The sequence below is a fragment of the Hyperolius riggenbachi genome, chromosome 1 (genome assembly GCF_040937935.1).
Source record: "Hyperolius riggenbachi isolate aHypRig1 chromosome 1, aHypRig1.pri, whole genome shotgun sequence".
NCBI lineage: Eukaryota > Metazoa > Chordata > Amphibia > Anura > Hyperoliidae > Hyperolius > Hyperolius riggenbachi.
In genome coordinates, this window is record NC_090646.1 from 30,756,135 (window position 1) to 30,765,716 (window position 9,582).

Here is a 9,582-nt window from a genome sequence, read left to right on the forward strand (position 1 = left end):
ATTGGTTTTTTGACCCTGCATAGTTTGGCATGCGAAAGCAAATGCATTTTTGCATGAGCATTGCCTCATGAATAGCCAATTAGGCCAGATTTGCAAAGCCAGACTTGCTAGGGTTAAACTTGCTATTTGAGCATGCATACATTTTCTCATGGAAAGCCTCCTTCTCTTTCTTGCTTCAAGGTTGAGGCACGTACTCTATTAGATAGATAGATAGATAGATAGATAGATAGATAGATAGATAGATAGATAGATAGATAGATAGATAGAAGATGGCTGCTGCGTTACATGTCTTTCATGGAAACAACGTCTCCTTCAATGTTATACAAATTCCTGCATCAGGTAACTGTTTGTTTCTATCGGTCGCATACTTTTGGAAAAATGTCATTGAGGAAACTGTTGCTCTCGAACTTCGCAACATGGCTGTGAACTATGTTTACCAACATTGGGATTACTTCGGCGATGTGCTGTCCGTTGTTCTTAGCCGCGGAAACATAGTCATACAGACTGCGCAACACTATGCTGACTACATGAGCACTTCTGGTGTTTATGGTGGGGAGGCAGAAATTGTCGCTATGTCCCAAATACTTCCCGCAACTATCACCATTCACTTCAGAGAACGTCCTCATGCCTCTCCTCGAGTTTACAATCCCGGCCAATGTCTCTCCATCTCCCTGCTCTTTAGTGGTCCGTTGGATCATGGCCATTACAAAGTTCTCTTGCCTCTTATAATCACACGTGGTGACATTCTGCTCCCATCTATTGACACCATCGGTATTGAACAACCACATTCCACACAGGACTTTCAATGCACCATTTGTTCGAAAACTTTCCGATTGCAGAGATATCTCAAAGCACATTTAGAAACTCATTCCACTGAACAAACACACGAATGCACCATTTGTTCCAAAACCTTCCGACAGCAGAGATATCTCAACGCACATTTCAAAACCCACTCCACTGAACAAACGCATAAATCATGTGATGACGTTCTGCTGCCATCTATTGACAACGTCGGTACTGAACAAACACATTCCACACAGAACTTTCAATGCACCATTTGTTCGAAAATCCTCCGACTGCAGAGATATCTCAACGCACATTTAGAAACTCACTCCACTGAACAAACGTATAAATGCACCATTTGTTCCAAAACGTTCCGACAGCAGAGATATCTCAGCGCACATTTCAAAACCCACTCCACTGAACGAATGATACAATGTGAACATTGCCTCCAATGCTTCAAAACTACTTGCGCTCTCAAGAACCACTTACAAACTCATTCCAGTCACACATTCTACTGCACAGTCTGTAACAAACACTTCACGGCTCACGTGGATCTCCTCAACCATGTCAAAATACATACAACAAATATATTTGTATGCAACATTTGCGACAAAAACTTTAACGCACGCACATCTCTTACCAAGCATGTCAAAACACATTCTGTGACTAAGTGCTATCAGTGTGAACACTGCAGTCAATGCTTCCAAACATCATTTCTTCTCAACAAACATACGAAAACACATTCCCAAAACACAATTTTTCAATGTGTACATTGCAAAACCTCTTACAAAAGCTCACATCTTCTTGCAAACCACATGCGCAGTCACCGCATTCAACTTTTCGCTGCTTTCCAAGAAGATACCACCATTCCCGTCCAGGAACATAACATTGGCCTACCTACCGCACTATGTACTTCTTGCAATGCTCTTCATTGGCCATCAGAGGTCGACAAATCGGGACATTACACTAAGTGTTGTCATAACGGCAAGGGGCTTGATTCACAAAGCGGTGCTAACTGTTAGCACGCCTGTGAAAACCCCCTTAGCACGTCTTAACAAGCTTTTCGCGCATAAAACTTTACGCGCGCAAAACTTTATGCGCGTAAAACTTTACGCGCGTACTGCACAGAGCGCAGGGTGCTCCGCGCGAAGTGCCCATTAAAGCCTATGGGACTTAGCGCGCGTAAAACTTTGCACGCGTAAAACTTTGCGCGCGCAAAGTTACCGCGTGATCTGATTGAGAAATCCGGTGCTAACCTACTTAGCACCCTGGTTAGCGCGTCTAAAGACTTTAGACGTGCTAAGTAGGTTAGCACTGCTTTGTGAATCAAGCCCAAGGTGTGTTTGCCATCCCTAGCGCAACCTCCTGTTTTATTACAAGACCTCTTGAATGGCAAGAACCCGTTGTCCCGAAATTACTGTGATCATATCAGGGAATACAACTCTGCTTTAGCTTTTGCTTCAATGGGCGCCCACATCGCTCAACCACCTGGCCACGGACCGTATGCTTTCAGAATCCATGGTCAAATTTATCACCAAGTCTCTCCTTTATATACCAATCCTAACACGTCACCACAATACGGTCAGTTATACAGTATATCTTTGATTCCGCTGAGGCTACCACTCAACGTTTGCAAAACGAATGTAACAGCGCTTGCGAGGACATTTTGTTGATGAAACTAGACAAAATGATATGACAGGTTAATCCCTTTGCTAAGTCTTACATACAAATGCATGACATTTTCAGTCACAGTAACTCTGTTGCTGCTGTACGAATGGTATTCATGGAAAAACCAAGTCTGGATATCAGAAGGTATAACGCCCCATCCTGTCAAACTGATGTTGCTGCTATCTTTGTAGGGGAAGACGGGGAACCTCCTGCCCAATGCAACATTTGCATATACCCAACGGGAGACGCTTGCAAGCGTATCTCTGTACTCAATATGAACTGCGATCCCATGGTTTATCCACTTCTATTCCCTTACGGAGATCCAGGCTGGCACATACAATTGAGCCATGTTGAGCACAAGCAAACCGCTAAACGAACACGAGTCACAGAACTTCAATATTATGCTTGCAGGCTTGCCATGCGATCTGCATTTTCCACCTTGCATTCCAGTGGCAAACTCTTCCAGCAATACGTTGTTGACGCGTATGTCTGAACAGAAGGCGCGTGTTTACATTACCTACACTCCCATCAACAAGATTTGCGTGTAGAGCAATACAGGGTACTGCTTGATGCGGTCGCTGCTAAAGCACAAGACCATAACCTCCGCCCTGGACAATTGATCATTCTTCCCTCTACCTTTCAAGGGAGTCCAAGGTACATGCAACAGAACTACCAAGATGCAATGGCAATTGTCCGCAAATGTCTCATTTCTCCTCATGACCGACCAGAACACAGACCCGACATCGTTGCCCACGTCTTTCATATCAAACTGCGAGAATTCCTAACAGATATTCTCGACAAGAATATTTTTGGCAATGTTATCGCTTATATATACGTCATTGAGTTCCAAAAACGAGGATTGCCTCATTGCCATATGTTACTTACACTTGACTCACAATCCAAAATAAGGACCAAAGATGACATTGACAAGTATGTCTGCGCTAAGCTTCCAAATCCCCAAATACACTGTTGACTTTTCCAAATTGTCACTAAATGCATGGTCCATAGTCCATGTGGAACGCTCAACGCCAACTCACCTTGCATGAAAGACAGCACGTGTACCAAAAGTTTCCCAAAGGACTTCAACATTGAGACGCAAGAAAACACACAAGGATACCCCATATACCGCCGAAGACAGGGGAGAACTGCCATTGTAGGCAAATACGATATCGACAACCATTGGATAGTTCCTTACAATCCCTGGCTTTCTCAGAAATTCAATGTGCATATTAATGTTGAAGTTTGCGCCTCCATTTAATGTATCAAGTACCTGAATAAGTATGTGTACAAAGGACATGACGCTGCATCCATTGCACTTCACAAGGAGCCTGCCAATGGTGTTTTCCAACATGACGAAATACAGACTTTTCTTGACGGTAGGTATGTTAGTGCTCCGGAGGCTATGTGGCGTTTGAACGAATACAGTCTTTCTGAAAAATCTCACGTTATTACACGATTACCGGTTCTTTTGCCAGAACAACAAGTCATCTTCTTTCATGAAGGTCACGAGGAACAAGCGCTACAAAGACAAGCTAACAAAAACACTATGCTCTTAGCATGGTTTGAACTGAACAAGACAGATCCCGAAGCTGTGGACCTACATTACACGGATGTTCCACAACATTACACATTCCAACAGTCGTCTGGAAAATGGAAAAGAGAATCAGAGGAGGCACCAAAGTAATCGGTAGAATACCTGTTGTTGCTATTAACGACACAGAATGCTATTATATCAGACTTCTCCTTACCCGTTCCGTAGGCGTCAAAAGTTTTCAGCATCTACAAACTGTCAACGGCGTCCAATGTAACCCTTTCAAAGAAGCGTGCCAACAATTAGGTCTTCTTAAAGACGACAAGATATGGGATGACACTCTTACAGAGGCATCCCAGATACGAATGCCATTCTTCTTGCGACATCTTTTTGTTTTTGTCTGTGTCTTCGGTGAACCGCACAATGTTTCACACCTTTGGGACACGCATAAACTCTCCCTTTGTGAGGACCTTCTCACAAAATACTCTCCAGCCACCGCTTCCATGTATGCTCTCGCGGAAATTAATGGCATGCTCCAACCACATGGCCTCAACCTGCACAAATTACACCTACCAACCACTGATATTATTCCCCTGTGTCATTTATCTGTCACCATTGACGCTCAGGTTGAACACTGAAACGCTATGGAACACTACGCTGAACTCAACACAGAACAGAAAATCGCTGTTGACTCTGTTTTACACGCTGCATACAGCGATGCCTATCCGCGATAAACATGCTTTTTCTTAGACGGTCCTGCAGGAACAGGGAAAACCTTTGTCTACAAAACCCTGATTCATACCATCAGAGGGAGGGTAGACGTTCCTACAGCCATAGCATCTACCGGAATTGCTGCATCATTGTTACCGGGTGGACGTACTGCACATTCTGTTTTTAAAATACCTTTGAAGCTGACTAATGCTTCCACATGCAACATCAAACCTACCTCACCACACGCTCAACATCTGCTGCAATCGAAATTGATAATATGGGACGAGGTGCCAATGACACATGCATACGTATTCCAGGCTGTTGACAGGTTATTACGTGACCTCACGGGTGAGACGCAACCATTTGGAGGGAAAACGATATTATTCGGGTTAGATTTCAGACAAATACTCCCCGTCATTATGTGTGGCTCCTGAGCACTTACTGTTGCCAGTTGCATTAACAAACAACCTTTGTGGCATCACATGCATGTACTTACACTGATGACAAATATGAGAGCTCTCCCTCACGAAAAAGATTTTGCAAAATGGCTCCTCGATGTTGGAGACGGAAAAACCGGAACAGCTGTAACATTGCCTACACATTGTTTTCCTCTGACTTCTGATCCCGTTCAAGAACTATATGGTGACATCGACTTCTCAACTGTCACTCCCGAAATACTGAGTACCCAAGCTATATTAAGCGTCACCAACGACGACTCACTACACCTTAATGAACAAGTACTGAAACGTATCCCTACCCACGAAGTAACTTTCACCAGTGTTGACTACATTGTCACAGATGATCCCGCAGATCAACTTTCATTCCCAGAAAAATTTCTTAACAGTCTTACGCCCACTGGCATGCCTCCGCATAAACTGAAAATTAAAATTGGTGCAGTCCTTATGCTTCTCAGAAACCTCATGCCAGCAAGAGGTCTGTGCAATGGCACTAGACTGACTGTCACGAACATTCGCTGCAATGTACTGGAGTGTAAAACTATCGCAGCTGCTACCTAGTGTTGGGCGAACACCTGGATGTTCAGGTTCGCGAACGTTCGCCGAACATGGCCGCGATGTTCGGGTGTTCGCGCCGAACTCCGAACATAATGGAAGTCAATGGGGACCCGAACTTTCGTGCTTTCTAAAGCTTCCTTACATGCTACATACCCCAAATTTGCAGGGTATGTGCACCTTGGGAGTGGGTACAAGAGGAAAAAAAATATTTGAAAAAGAGCTTATAGTTTTTGAGAAAATTGATTGTAAAGTTTCAAAGGAAAAACTGTCTTTTAAATGCGGAAAATGTCATGTTTCTTTGCACAGGTAACATGCTTTTTGTCGCCATGCAGGCATAAATGTAATACAGATAAGAGGTTCCAGGAAAAGGGACCGGTAACGCTAACCCAGCACCAGCAGCAGCACACGTGATGGAACAGGAGGAGGGCGGCGCAGGAGGAGAAGGCCACGCTTTGAGACACAACCCAGGCCTTGCATGAGGACAAGAAGCGTGCGGATAGCAATGCTTTTTGCCGCCATGCAGTCATAAATGTAATACAGATGAGAGGTTCAATAAACAGGGACCGGCAACGCTAACCCAGCAGCAGCACACGTGATGGAACAGGAGGAGGCGCAGGAGGAGAAGGCCACGCTTTTTGAGATGCAACCCAGGCCTTGCATGAGGACAAAAAGCGTGCGGATATAGCAATGCTTTTTGCCGCCATGCAGTCATAAATGTAATACAGATGAGAGGTTCAATAAACAGGGACTGGCAACGCTAACCCAGCAGCAGCAGCAGCACACGTGATGGAACAGGAGGAGGTGCAGGAGGAGAAGGCCACGCTTTTTGAGACGCAACCCAGGCCTTGCATGAGGACAAAAAGCGTGCGGATATAGCAATGCTTTTTGCCGCCATGCAGTCATAAATGTAATACAGATAAGAGGTTCCAGGAAAAGGGATTGGTAACGCTAACCCAGCACCAGCAGCAGCACACGTGATGGAACAGGAGGAGGGCGGCGCAGGAGGAGAAGGCCACGCTTTGAGACACAACCCAGGCCTTGCATGAGGACAAGAAGCGTGCGGATAGCAATGCTTTTTGCCTCCATGCAGTCATAAATGTAATACAGATGAGAGGTTCAATAAACAGGGACCAGCAACGCTAACCCAGCAGCAGCACACGTGATGGAACAGGAGGAGGCGCAGGAGGAGAAGGCCACGCTTTTTGAGACGCAACCCAGGCCTTGCATGAGGACAAAAAGCGTGCGGATATAGCAATGCTTTTTGCCGCCATGCAGTCATAAATGTAATACAGATGAGAGGTTCAATAAACAGGGACCGGAAACGCTAACCCAGCAGCAGCACACGTGATGGAACAGGAGGAGGCGCAGGAGGAGAAGGCCACGCTTTTTGAGACGCAACTCAGGCCTTGCATGAGGACAAAAAGCGTGCGGATATAGCAATGCTTTTTGCCGCCATGCAGTCATAAATGTAATACAGATGAGAGGTTCAATAAACAGGGACCAGCAACGCTAACCCAGCAGCAGCAGCAGCACACGTGATGGAACAGGAGGAGGCGCAGGAGGAGAAGGCCACGCTTTTTGAGACGCAACCCAGGCCTTGCATGAGGACAAAAAGCGTGCGGATATAGCAATGCTTTTTGCCGCCATGCAGTCATAAATGTAATACAGATGAGAGGTTCAATAAACAGGGACCGGAAACGCTAACCAATCACAGATGTTCATTGTTCATGTTACTTGGTTGGGGTCCTGGAGTGTTGCGTAGTCGTTTCCAATCCAGGATTGATTCATTTTAATTTGAGTCAGACGGTCTGCATTTTCTGTGGAGAGGCGGATACGCCGATCTGTGACGATGCCTCCGGCAGCACTGAAACAGCGTTCCGACATAACGCTGGCTGCCGGGCAAGCCAGCACCTCTATTGCGTACATTGCCAGTTCGTGCCAGGTGTCTAGCTTTGATACCCAATAGTTGAAGGGTGCAGATGGATTGTTCAACACAGCTACGCCATCTGACATGTAGTCCTTGACCATCTTCTCCAGGCGATCGGTGTTGGAGGTGGATGTGCACGCTTGCTGTTCAGTGGGCTGCTGCATGGGTGTCAGAAAATTTTCCCACTCCAAGGACACTGCCGATACCATTCCCTTTTGGGCACTAGCTGCGGCTTGTGTTGTTTGCTGCCCTCCTGGTCGTCCTGGGTTTGCGGAAGTCAGTCTGTTGGCGTACAACTGGCTAGAGGAGGGGGAGGATGTCAATCTCCTCTCTAAAGTCTCCACAAGGGCCTGCTGGTATTCTTCCATTTTGACCTGTCTGACTCTTTCTTCAAGCAGTTTTGGAACATTGTGTTTGTACCGTGGATCCAGAAGGGTATAAACCCAGTAATTGGTGTTGTCCTGAATGCGCACAATGCGTGGGTCGCGTTCAATGCAGTCTAGCATGAATTGAGCCATGTGTGCCAGAGTCCTGCCAGAACCATCATCATCCTCTTGTGGGCGCTGTGATTGTTGTGATGCATCATAGTCGTCACCTTCTTCCTGGTCTGCTTCTGCTGACCATTCGCGCTGAATTGTGGAAGTCCAACGTGCACCGCTCTGGCCCTCGTCAGTGGTGGCATGAAATTCCTGCTCCAACTCCAGCTGTTCCTCCTCCTCTTCTTCGTCATAGCTGCTGGGGCCAGCGTTTCCTGAGGCAGATGGCCTGATGTTGGTACCATCACGCTGATCGTTTTCTCCTTCAGATTCCCCCAGTTGCATCATGACAGCTGTTTCCTTGATTTTCAACATTGGCCTCTTCAGTAAACACAGCAGTGGTATGGTAATGCTGACTGAAGAGTTGTCACTGCTCACAAGCAACGTGGATTGCTCAAAATTTTGGAGGACTTGGCAGAGGTCCAACATGTTGGCCCAATCGGATCCACAGAAGCTTGGCAGCTGTCCGGATGTGCCTCGGTACTGCGCCGTCATGTACTGGACCACTGCACTCTTCTGCTCGCAAAAGCGGGCTAGCATGTGCAGCGTAGAATTCCAGCGCGTAGGGACATCACACAGCAAGCGATGGTGGGGGAGATTGAAGCGCTCCTGCATCTTGGCGAGTGCCCCCGAAGCAGTACTGGAATTTCTACAATGTTTGGCCACTCGTCGCACCTTCAACAGAAGATCGGCCACGCCTGGGTATGTCCTCAGGAACCGCTGAACTACTAGGTTCATCACGTGCGCCAGGCAAGGGATGTGTGTCAGCTTAGCCAACCTTAAAGCGTGAATGAGATTACTCCCATTATCACACACAACCATGCCCGGTTTCAGGTCCAGCGGTGCCAGCCACAAATCCGTCTGTTCCTTTATTCCCCTCCAAATTTCCTCCCCTGTGTGCTGCTTATCCCCAAGGCAGATCAGCTTCAGCAACGCTTGCTGACGCATGCCAACAGCTGTGCTGCACTGCTTCCACGATCCTACTGCTGCTGGGTTAGCGTTTCCGGATGAGGTACAGCTTTGAGATGCGTTGGAGGAGAAGGAGTCAGAGAGGTAGGTGCTGCTGTTGTTATCCAGTGGGAGGGACGGCGGTGCAGCTGTTTGCGGCGAGGGCAACACCCGCGCCGTAGCAGGTGAGGAATCGCTGCCAGGCTCCACAAGGTTCACCCAGTGCGCGGTAAGGGAGATGTATCGACCCTGGCCGAACGCACTCGTCCAGGTGTCAGTGGTGAGGTGAACCTTGCAGGCAACGGCATTCTTCAAGCTTCGGGTTATTTTGCTGACCACGTGCTCATGCAACTCAGGCACTGCAGAGCGCGCAAAGTGGTAGCGGCTGGGAACCACGTAACGTGGGATGGCCACTGACATCATGCCCTTGAAGCTGTTTGTCTCCACCACTCGATATGGCAGCAT

The 9,582-nt window shown here is 47.0% G+C and overlaps 2 pseudogenes; both read left to right on the top strand.

Annotated features, from left to right (window-relative positions):
- Positions 1 to 416: 416 nt before the first annotated feature.
- Positions 417 to 4,620, top strand: LOC137544896 (uncharacterized; annotated as a pseudogene).
- Positions 4,621 to 4,728: 108 nt separating this feature from the next.
- LOC137544959 (ATP-dependent DNA helicase PIF1-like) lies at positions 4,729 to 5,709 on the top strand (annotated as a pseudogene).
- The last annotated feature ends 3,873 nt before the right edge of the window (positions 5,710 to 9,582 follow it).